Source organism: Neophocaena asiaeorientalis, unplaced genomic scaffold (assembly GCF_003031525.2).
Source record: "Neophocaena asiaeorientalis asiaeorientalis breed wild unplaced genomic scaffold, Neophocaena_asiaeorientalis_V1.1 scaffold231, whole genome shotgun sequence".
NCBI lineage: Eukaryota > Metazoa > Chordata > Mammalia > Artiodactyla > Phocoenidae > Neophocaena > Neophocaena asiaeorientalis.
The window spans coordinates 127,499-137,724 of record NW_020175182.1 but is presented as its reverse complement, the minus strand read 5'-3'; positions in this window follow the sequence as shown (position 1 = coordinate 137,724).

Below are 10,226 nucleotides of genomic sequence, written 5' to 3'. Positions count from 1 at the left end.
ACAACCCTCAGAATGGGAGAAAATATTTGCCAATGAAGCCACTGCCAAAGGATTAATCTCCAAAATTTACAAGCAGCTCATGCAGCTCAATAACAAAAAAACAAACAACCCAATCCAAAAATGGGCAGAAGACCTAAATAGACATTTTTCCAAAGAAGATATACAGACTGCCAACAAACACATGAAAGAATGCTCAACATCAATCATTAGAGAAATGCAAATCAAAACTACAATGGGATATCATCTCACACCAGTCAGAATAGCCATCATCATAAAATCTAGAAACAATAAATGCTGGAGAGGGTGTGGAGAAAAGGGAACACTCTTGTACTGCTGGTGGGAATGTGAATTGGTACAGCCACTATGGAGAACAGTATGGAGGTTCCTTAAAAACTACAACTAGAACTACCATATGACCCAGCAATCCCACTACTGGACATATACCCTGAGAAAACCATAATTCAAAAAGAGCCATGTACCAAAATGTTTATTGCAGCTCTATTTACAATAGCCAGGAGATGGAAACAACCTAAGTGTCCATCATCGGATGAATGGATAAAGAAGATGTGGCACATATATACAATGGAATATTATTACTTAGCCATAAAAAGAAATGAAATTGGGCTATTTGTAATGGATGGACCTAGAGTCTGTCATACAGAGTGAAGTAAGTCAGAAAGAGAAAGACAAATACCGTATGCTAACACATATATATGGAATTTAAGCAAAAGAAATGTCATGAAGAACCTAGGGGTAAGACGGGAATAAAGACACAGACCTACTAGAGAATGGACTTGAGGATATGGGGATGGGAAAGTGTAAGCTGTGACAAAGTGAGAGAGTGGCATGGACGTATATACACTACCAAAAGTAAAATAGATAGCTAGTGGTAAGCAGCTGCATAGCACAGGGAGATAAGCTCGGTGATTTGTGACCACCTAGAGGGCTGGGATAGGGAGGGTGGGAGGGAGGGAGACACAAGAGGGAAGAGATATGGTAACATATTTATACATATAACTGATTCACTTTGTTATAAAGCAGAAACTAACACACCATTGTAAAGCAATTATACTCCAATAAAGCTGTAAAACAAAAACAAAAACAAAAACAAAAAAACTATAAAACTTCTGGAAGAAAATGGGAAAGAAAAATCTTTGTAAATCTTGAGTTAGGCAAAGTTTTCTTAGCTGCAACACGAATAGCACAATCTAAATTTCTGCACTTTGAAAGATACTGTTTAAGGGGTTAAAAGGAAAATCCACAGTTTGAGAGACTATATTTGCAAATCATATATATGGTAAAGGACTTTTATTCGCATTATATAAGAAGTCTCAAAATTCAAGAATAAGAATGTAAACAACAGGGCTTCCCTGGTGGCGCAGTGGTTGAGAGTCCGCCTGCCGATGCAGGGGACATGGGTTCGTGTCCCGGTCCGGGAAGATCCCACATGCCACGGAGTGGCTGGGCCCGTGAGCCATGGCCGCTGAGCCTGCCCGTCCGGAGCCTGTGCTCCGCAACGGGAGAGGCCCCAACAGTGAGAGGCCCACGTACCGCAAAAAAACAAAAACAACAACCCATTTTTTAATTTTTAAAAATATTTAATTATTTACACCTTAACACTTCACGATTTATATTTTTCTTTTTTTTAACCACCTTATTTTTGAGTGTACAATTCAGCAGTGTTAAGTATATTCACATTGTTGTGTTGTACAACAGATCTCTAGAACTATTTTGTCTTTCAAAACAGAAACTCTATCCATTCAACAACTATTTCCCATTCCTCTCCCCCACCTGCTGGCACCCACCCTTCTACTTTCTGCCTCTGTGAATGTGACTACTCTAGGAACCTCATATAAGTGGAATCACACAGTTTTTGTCCTTTTGTGACTGGCTCATTTTACTTAGTCCTCAAGGTTCATCTGTATTGTAGCCTGTGACAGGATTTCCTACCTTTCTTTACAAATTGAAGTACAGTTGATTTATAATGCTGTGTTAATTCCTGCTGTACAGCAAAGTGACTCAGTTATACATATATACATTCTTTTTCTATATATATTCTTTTCCATTATGGTTCTATTTTTTTTAAGTGGGCAAAGGCATTGAACAGATAGTTCACCAGGAAGACATGTGGATGGGTATACAATGAAAAGATCCTCAGCATCATTAGTCATTAGGAAAAAGCAAATTAAAACCACCATGAGGTTCTGCTACATACTTATTAAAAAGGCTAAAATGACTCACTATTCCAGTTGTTGGTGAGGATGTGAAAGAGCTGGAATTCTCACACACTGCTAGTAGGAAAAAAATCGGAAAAGGTTTGGCAGTTTCTTAAAAAGTTAAATCACACTAGTGTATGATCCAGTTATTCCTCTCATAGGTATTTGCCTAAGGGTAATGAAAGCACATGTCTATATAAAGACTTCCACATGAATGTTCATAGCAGCTTTGCATGTAACAGCCTAAGTCAAAATCAGTGCGAATGTCCATCAGCAGGTGAATGGATAAATGCTGGTATGTTCATAGAGTGCAGTGCTACTCAGCAGTAAAGTAGAATGAACTATTGATCCATGAAACAACGTGGGTGGACTTCAAAATAATTTAATGTGCATGAAAGAAACCAGATTTTAAGAAGTACATACTGTATGATTCCGTTTATACAAAACTATAGAAAATGCACACTAATCTATAGTGATCAGTGGCTGCCTGAGATGGAGGTTGGGGGCAGGGAAGGAGTAGCTTTTGGGAATGACAGATAAGTTCACTATCTTGATCATGGTTTTCTCTGTTCAGATTGCCATAACAAAATACCACCACAGACAGGTGGCTTATAAACAACAGAAATGTATTTCTCACAGTTCTACAGACTGGAAATCTGAGATCAGGGTGTCAGCATGGTTGGGTGAGGGCCATCTTCTGAGTCTCAGACTTCTCATTGTGTCCTCACCTGGTGGAAGGGGCTAGGGAGTTCTATGGGGTCCCTTTTATAAAGGCACTAACCCCATTCACGAGGGCTCCACCATCATGACTGAATCACCTCCCGAAAGTCCTACCTCCTAATACCTTCACCTTGGAGGTTAGGATTTCACCATAAGGTTTTGGCGGAGGACACAAACATTCAGATCACAGCAGTGGTGGTGTTTTCACAGGTGTATAAAAACTTAACAAACTGTACATTTGAAACACATGCAGTGTATTGTATATCAGTTAGATCTCAATAAAACTTAAAAAAAAATTCTGTTCAAATGACTGGCAAGGTTTCTGTCCCCTGACTAGACCCTGATGGCACAGGTAGTTCTGGTTAGGGATCAGAGCTCTCTGTGGGATCTTTGAGTCTCTTTCAGTTTTGCTTTCTTGACATCACAAAATTTGACAAAGGAATAAAGCAGAGGTGGTTTGGGCCTGACGTATATTCCAGGCAAGTGTCATGCACAGCTCCCATGTCTGAGCCTAAGTAACACATCTTCTCATCCTTGCTTCTGATGTTTACCCTCTTGAAACTTGGCTTCATTACTATGAAATATATAGACATAAAGTGTATTTGCAATGGCATAAATGTTCGTTTCTCATTAAACCAAATGAAACACTGACTGGAAAATGTCATAAAACCCAGAAAATATACAACAGAAAACTATACTAGTTCAGTTAATTTCCTTCTGTTAATTTCAGCATCATTGAAATGTCCTGCAGCAGGGCCAGTTGTAGCTGAAGGTCACTTTCAGTTTTGATAATGAAAGAACGTTATCTATGAAATTTCTGTTGCATTTGCTAGACAGGAGGCCACACCTTCAGAGCACCCTCTGAATTCAGGGGTGGGTGGGAACCTTCTTGGGGAGACACAACCAAGGCAAACGTATGCAGATGACCACACTACCAACAGTTCATATGCGTGCAAAAGCATTAAAGGTGGCTGTTTGAGGAGAATTGCAAAGAAACATTTGGATATCCAGGGCCTGCAGACAGCCTCTCCAGTGTGAACCCCTCTGCAGCTGTGAACCTGGGCAGATGAAGGAGGACATCTACTCTCATATACAATTTATACTGGCTGATACTTTTCATCTGTTGGGGAAATTGACCAATTTCCCACAAGAAAGCAGATATCCATGGATCTCAAAACTATTTGGGTATCAGAATCATGAGGGGGAAAGTGGGGCTAAACCTACATTCCCCCAGAGTATCTCACTCAGTTTCAAAATACAAGGGGCAGATTCTAGCTGACCATTTAGTTCAATTCCTATCATATTACAGTGTCACCAGCTAGTTAGCCACAAATCAAAGGGCAGGATATCACTTTGGAAAATGCTGGTAAAAGTGTTACCATGAAATAAAATATCTGACCATTATTCTCTTTTGAGTCTAAGATTATAGACTTTCAGGTAACAGAAATAACTCCATACCACAAGAGGGCGCCATTGTCACAAAGTTCTGGAGCTGCTCTTGGCTTTCTTGTTCGGTGCTATAATAGCCTAAGAAATTTTTGAAAGACTGATTTTTTAAAAAACATGTTTGGGGTGGGGGGAAAGACATGGCACAAGGCCCTAAGATTATGGAAGATCCAAAAATTAAGTTCAAGGAGGAGCCAGTACAAAACAAGTGGAGAAAGAGATTCTGAAAGGAGTATAGACATGTCTATTTTGATGCTTTGAGAAGGCTCTTAATATTTCCATGTTGGAAGAACACTTATAATGATATGCTAAGGAAACTGGAAAGTAAAAGTTCAATTAGACCTTGGAAATTTTCATTTTAACCAGTTGAAAGAAAATACTTGGTGGATTCTTGCTTACAGTCCGAGACATTATGGGCCAGGATGTTGGCTAATTGGCTTGGTGGCAGCACTCATGATGTGGTTAATGGGCTCCAGTTTCCACTTCCATTAAACAAGAGCAGTTGCACCAAATAAGCTGTCAGGGAGAATCTATGGTCTTAGTGGTCAATGCTCTGCTAATAGCATTTTAGGGCTTCAACTTGTGGGAAATTGGTAGCTTTTTTGGAGGGTTAGATAGATAATACAGTCACATAATAAAAAATCAGATAGATATTCAAAAGTGTCCATTGGGAACGCTGGCTCATGTCTCTCCTTTCAACCAGCCCCCACCCCCACCCTGCAGGTTTCACTTTTATTTCTTGTGCATTCTTCTAGTGTTTTGTTATATAAAAAAAAAACCTAACAAAATCCTTATTCTCTCTGCTTTCTGTCCTACACCTAGTGGCACTCTCTCCATCTCAGAAGGGAGAGGGTTTCCTCGCCCTGTTTTACATCTGCAGAGTATCTCATTTTCTGATGGATACAGCGTTGTTTACTTCTCCACTTCTCTCTAAATGGACACAGGTCTTTTACTATCTTTTACTATCACAAACAATGTGGCAGAGAAAGAGAATAACCCAGTACAAGTGTCATTCTGTACTGGTATGACTGGAGGAAAAATTCTCAGAAGTGGGGTTGCTGGGTCAAAAGTAAATGCATTTGTAAGTTGCAATTGTGATGAAATTGCCCTCCAAACATGTTGCAGGACTTGGCTCTCCTCCCAGCCTGTTTCAGAGCCTCCTTCTCCAGACTCCCCAGGAGAATGTCTCATCCCACTGTGTTTATTTTAAACTACTGTTGAGGCCTTACTACCGTGTCTGATAACAATCCTTATCACCCATCACTGGGTGATAGAAGTGTTTATGACCCTAGCCCAGGCATGATAGTGTAATAACAAGGTGTGTGAATGATTAATGTAGTGGGGTCATTTATCAGGTTTTATGGTGTTAATGTTTTCTGATCCTTGCATTGCACTTTATGTGTTTATGGATCTGAATTTCTGCTGCCTTAGTTTATAGCTTAAACCTTCTTCTGCAGCTTGAATTTCCCCCCCCCCATGCAATTTTATGCTTCACTAGACTGCGAGTAAAACAAAGAGAGTTTGAGTTGCACATCTGGAGCATTTCCATTAGGCCTCCAGGCCTGACCACCACTGTGTGCAGCCCTCAGGTGGCAATGCTGCGGGCCAGCTGACCAGCGCCTGGTGGTGGTCGTGGGGCACTCCTTCCCTCCTGAGAAATGGAAGCTTTGTCTTTGTGCAAATGCTCCAGCTGTGGAAACTCTGGCACCGTTTTAGGGATTAATGGCGTTTCTTGGCAATGGATGGGAAAGGCAAACTTCTCTGCTACACAAGGATTAAGTGTTAGACTAGAAGCAAACTGTCCCCAGACTCTGCAGTGAGGTTATCTCCCAGAGAACATTCAGACAGTTTCCCAATAGTGCCCGTGCTGGCAGCAGCCAACGTTTTCTAGTTAGTAAGATTACATCCCATCCGGCCAGCACACAGAGTGGTGCTAAATTTCTTCTCTCTGTCTCTCTCCCATACACAGAAACACACACATACTGACTCAATATCTGACAGAAAGAATGGACAGAGCTGATAAGCAGACCAAGGAAGCATGAAGAACATTCTAGCACAACCAGCGTCACATCTACTAGTATCTGGAAGCCAGAACATAAGCCATATCACTTGCCCTTTCCTGCATCTGGCTGAAAATGCTGCAAATAGAAGGAAACATTGAGCAAAATTCATTAGCTAATGAGGACCTTAAATGTCAGTTTAATAGCAGCATTAATAATAAAGCAAAATTTTATTGGGTTAATAGAGGTTAAGTGGTAATATTAGTAAAATGGTCATTATAGATTTTCTTCTTTGCAGGCGATGAACAGAGCCTTCTGAAAGCATGGATTATGACTCCCTCCTCCGCATTCACTATTTCTTAAAAGAGCCATTTCCAAAGGTTTTTAAAAATTATGAACATTTTTTGCAGGGCCCCCTGTTTAAGGCAGGAGTCCAGGAGCTGTGTCTTTAAAGAAGCCCTTACAGGGAACTCTGTCAGTTGTTCAAGGCTTGCTGCCAACAAACAATTGAGGTATTTACCAAGGGTTTCCAAGAAATTGCTGCAAATTATATGAAATGTTATACCTGTAACAGGCGTTCAATATATTAAGAACAGGAAAAAAAAATGTAACGCGTGTGGGAACAGAATTACAATTTGCGAGAAAGTGTTCAGTAACGTAGGTTCATGCATGAAAACAGAAAGGAAGTTAGATGATGTGGCATGTCTGGACAAATTTCTCATCATCTGTCTAGAATCACTGAGGAGAAACTTCTAGCATGATCTAGTGCAGGGGTCCCCAACCCCTGGGCCACGGACCGGTACCTGTCTGCAGCCTGTTAGGAACCAGGCCACACAGCAGGAGGTGAGCGGAGGTCAAGCGAAGCTTCATCTGCCGCTCCCCATCGCTCACATTACTTTCTGAACCCCCCCAGCCCCCGCCATCTGTGGAAAAATGGTCTTCCACGAAACCGGTCCCTGGTGCCAAAAATGTTGTGGATCGCTGATCTAGTGGAAAGACCCATTTAGAGACAAGGAAACTAAGACACTGAGGGGTCTGCAAGCTTGTCCAGGAGGGACTCCCTCAGTGCAAAAGGAAGCCCAGACCCCACACTTGGTGGGAGTCCCTGATCCAGCCCAGGCCCCCGGGGTGGGGGGGAAGGGTGTGCCTTTAGGAGTCTTCCTCATTGAATAACTCTGTTTATCTGATTATGGTTAACACCACTCCTTTTTTAAATGAGAAAGATGGTTAATGACTCCCTCAACTTAACAGAGAGGGCTCCATGGAGGAAAGTTCTTTCCTCAGTTTCCTCAGGTGAAATGCCTATAGAATCTGATCAACCGGACTTCTCACCTTTACAAATAAATAAAGGAGAGGAAGACATGGGGAGTGAGGACCTGCCTCGGCCTTGAGGGGGTTCTGGGGAGGGTGCATGTGTGTGCACTGGGGGCAGGAGTCTCAGATGCATGCTGTCTTCCCAGATCCTTGCTGGTGTTAGCTGTATCTGGGCAGGTGGGGCCGGCCTCTGGATGGACCTCCACGCTGGGCTTTCTTGTCTGTCACTTTCTCTGGCTGTCACCGAAGTCCTTGGTTCTGGGCATTTGCCTCCAACTGTGAAATCCCCCCATGTAGGAGAATTCTGCTTCCTGGTCCAGGCCTCTGAGGGGGCCCTTGCTGGGATGCTTGTTCTCTCTCCAGGAGAACTGCCTCAGCCAGATCATCGAGCTGTGCAGGAAATTTCCCCTCCTTTCTAACTTCTAACTTCCTTTCTGGGGCACATTGGAAGCTGCCCCAGCCCCAATGTGAAGGCTCCTGGAGCCCCTGGCCAACTTCTACAGGACCCTGCCCTCCCTCTTCTCCTCCTGCCCTCCCCTAGCCTGGCATCCCCTACTTTTCGTGGGATGACTTCACCTGTGTCATAGTCTCCTTGACCCAGGTGCTCTAAACCTTCAGGTCCAGTCATTATGGAAAATAGGGTATGCTCTCTACATTATGAAAGACACACTCCCACTGAGTCTGCAGGTATGCAGGTGAGGCTGCTGACCTAGGAACTGAGGGACACCAAGGAGCCAGGAAATGGAGGAGGACAAAACATTTAATTGCCATCACACATTTATGTACTTTTTATTAGATTTTAGTCTAGATGAGGAAATAGAGAAGTTTAAAGCAGGTTAGCAAATATTGAAATCATTATGTCATGAGATTGAACATCTGTATCTTGCTAGATTTGTGCTGTATAGAAATCACTTTGAATTATGGGGCTGTTGCTGAATTTGGGGGATCTGGTGACTATTCGGCATTTGTGGCTTATGGTCTTACTGGAAACCCCTTTGGGTGATTTTCAAGTCTTTAATTCATGTTTACATGTACTGTATTTTTCTCAAGACCACTGTTGGAATCCTGTGTTCACTGAATAATGTGTATTTTATTTTTAGATGTGGATCACCTCCTAGGGAGGGAGCCTGTGGGAACGTGGGTAATGAACTATTTCTGACATAAATCACAAGAGCCAAAGAAAGTGCTGATATCCAAAGAATAAACAAGAGTGACCACCATTCAATTGCAGAGATGATATCTCTCCCACAAGGTGGCACTTTAAATTGTGTAATATTTCAATCTTTTGGTCATCTTAGCAATGAAGAAAGATCCAAAGTTTACCCCAAGCATGCTTATTTTCTGTCCCTAATTCATGGGTTCATTTGATTAAATGAAGGGAAGCTGTCAGGCCCAGGAAAATACTTTGCTCTCTGGGAGTTTCTTTAAAAAACCCCAATACACTGATGACAAAGTAATAACACTAATATTTACATAAACATTTGTTGTATGGGCACTTCATCAGCTTTTGTTACCTTAGCTGTGTTTTGTTTGTTTGCTTTTGTTTTTTAAACAAAATGCGGAGCTTCCCTGGTGGCGCAGTGGTTAAGAATCCGCCTGCCAGTGCAGGGGACACAGATTCAAGCCCTGGGAAGATCCCACATGCCAGGGAGCAACTAAGCCCATGCACCACAACTCCTGAACCTGTGCTGTACAGCCCGCGAGCCACAACTACTGAGCCGGCGGGCCACACTACTGAAGCCCAAGAGCCTAGAGCCCGTGCTCCACAACAAGAGAAGCCATCGCACTGAGAAGCCCGCACACCACAAAGAAGAGTAGCGCCCACACACCACAATCGAAGAGTAGCCCCCACTCGCTGCAACTAGAGAAAGCCCGCCCAGCAGCAAAGAAGACCCAACGCAGCCAAAAATAAATAAATTTATTTTAAAAAATAAGAGGCTATGTGTAAAATTTAAAATCCATCATAGAGAATCCGGTTCTCAAAACCTGTCTTTAGAAATCCATGGCACTTTTATGGACGGACTATGTTAAAATATTGACAAAGATTCAGATTAGAGATACTGACTGTCCACATAGACTGTAAATACATTACCTACCATTTCTTCAACATCTATTAAATGCGGGTAGTGTTAGGAGCTTGGACATTAAGTATAGCTTTTTTTTAGCTTAGAAACTAGTGGCAGGGAACAAGGTAACTGAATTCACGGTTCATTCTCCAAGCGTGCACGTCTCAAACGGCTCCTGAACTGTTTATTCTATACGTGCTCGCTCCTACCCACACAGCGGCGCGAACAAAGATACAGTGTGAAATGGGCTGACGCAGGCAAGGTAGCCGGTGAGGTCCGCCTGGCTGAGGGGCTGGGCATGGGGAGTGGGGGTTTATTTGAAAACAGTCTATGCAGGAGGAACGAGTGGTTCGTGGAGAGTTGGCGGACCAAGAAGTCCCTTCTTAAAAATCCCTCCTCAGATTCACGCTACCAATGCATCTTGTAGAACTGGACGGCCGGCAGGCACGGCCCCTCCGAGGGGA